Consider the following 2,150-nt stretch of genomic DNA (forward strand, 5'->3'; position numbering starts at 1 on the left):
TTCATTGCTAAAAGTGCACTGATGGGCTCATGTATTTGAGGCTCTTGTTGGTCTTCCGATAAGGGCTTGAACATTTTTTTGGTAGACTTCTTGGCACGGCTGAAAGGAAGTTAGAGCCAGTTTTCCTCCAAGGTCCATTCAAGGCCAACGCAGTATGGATTCTCATTGTGGTTTGAGATGACAGAAATTTCAATCACAATTTGACTGTTACCCTGATATTTAGTTTAGGAATGTAATGTGACCGATAGAAAGCAACAATATGAATCAATTTGGTTTTGAAATGATAACAATGGAGCAAGCAAGTCCAAACATTCAAGTCTAAAGAAATAATGTTATTAAAATCTGCAGTCTCAAGCCGAGTAAGTCTAAATTAGGGTAAATAAAGTACACATTCCAAAACTGACATGATTTTTTGCCTTTACTCAAAGGAGCCTCCGAAGTTTCATACCAGGAAAATGCAAGGACTCCCAACCTTTTTCAGCATCATAATCTTAGCATCCAGAAAGGAAGGTTAGAAAGAAAAGACGTTTGAAGCTCGTGTCCTTCCGGAATTACAAGCCCACGAAATTAGCTATTTCTTTTACGAGGGTTTCCTACTCCCTGGGTGTGGAAAACTAGAGAAGAGGAGAGTAAGTGGATTGAGGGCAAATCTGAACCATGCATTCGACCAGTTTCATGTCCGAGTGCATTGTGTCGACTTTGGGAGGCAAGAGTAAGAAGTGCCAGAGGTGAAGGAGTAGGAGCCGCCCGCTCCTTCTGTCCTTGGCTCCTCCGACGGCACTGGCTCTACTTACTCTTGCCTCCCTAGGTCGACGTAGAGCACGCACGAGGCCATAAATCTGGTTGACTGCATGGTTCAGGGTGGCCCGAGGTACCACGTTGCTCTCCGATTCGACAGTTTTCAGACCCAGGGAGTAGCAACCCGAGTGAAAGACGCAATTTTCCGTCATGTAAGATGAAAATGTCCGGTATTTTTTGGCCCAAATGAAGCAAAAACAACCTGGTCATATCACTATTGGTTGAGAATTGCCAAGTTTAGAGTTTAGAGAAAAAAGTATTAAAAAACGTGATGACTACATTTCAAGACAGTTAGGAAATATCATTGTCAAGTATTAAGTATATTAAGTATCATTCTAACCCAAACTCCCCAAACAGGTTAAAAAGTTACAATGGGGTTAATTCAACATCATTCAGGTTGTTGCCAATTATTTCTTGAAGTTAGCAGTGTTGTACCTCAATAAAAAGTTTATATCTTCAATTCAAAGAGCGGCTGCAACAGTTCTTAATCCCTTGATCAAAACTTGGCGTGCATATTTATAAATCTGTTGAATTCGAAGAAGATTTATGTATGAAAAGCATCATTGTTGTGTCATAGACTTAACATCAAAAGATTTACCAAAATAATAGATTGCATTATTTAAAGACAAATCTGAGTACAATAACTTCCTCTCGTGGTTTTATTAATGTACCAGTATATCAAAAGGATGAGTATACGTAGGGAACCAAGATATGTAGCTAAATTAAACCAAAACTAAAGGTAGCAATCGTGTTAAAGAACATGTCAACTTGGCACATGAAACTTCAATCCCTATCTAGGATTAAGGCACCTTTGAGCAGAATTTGGCCGTTCTTAAAGGACCCCAGTACTCAAATGAAACACATCCATGCTCCGTACTGTTGAGATGCATTGTAAAAAAATCAAATACAAGCAAAAAAATGCACAACCTGAGCAAATTAAGAGGTTCGGCGAATATATAAGAAAAATTTTCCGAGAGAAAACCACGCCTGACCCTGATTCCAGACTAGGTATATGATGCTTTCAACGAACGGCATTAGGCCTACCGTGTTAAGGAAGGGTGGGCCTACATGCTGACGAAATATCAAGTTCCTCTACGGCTCAAAATTTTCGACTTTTTAGTAATTTGGTTAATATGGGTGAATACTTTTTATCCCTGAGAAGGTTTTTCAGGTTGGCGAAAAATAGCTCACTTTTAAACGATGCATGATGATATAGTCTCAATCACAAACATCAAAAGTTCAATGAAAAACAATCTGAATCAATTTTAGCTGGTGTGGCTATAGAAGTATGTAGACAGTATGATTTTTGAGCAGCATTTTGGCCTTGTTTTTAACTTTACACTCATCTGTGC

Source organism: Tigriopus californicus, chromosome 7 (genome assembly GCF_007210705.1).
Source record: "Tigriopus californicus strain San Diego chromosome 7, Tcal_SD_v2.1, whole genome shotgun sequence".
Classification (NCBI taxonomy): domain Eukaryota; kingdom Metazoa; phylum Arthropoda; class Copepoda; order Harpacticoida; family Harpacticidae; genus Tigriopus; species Tigriopus californicus.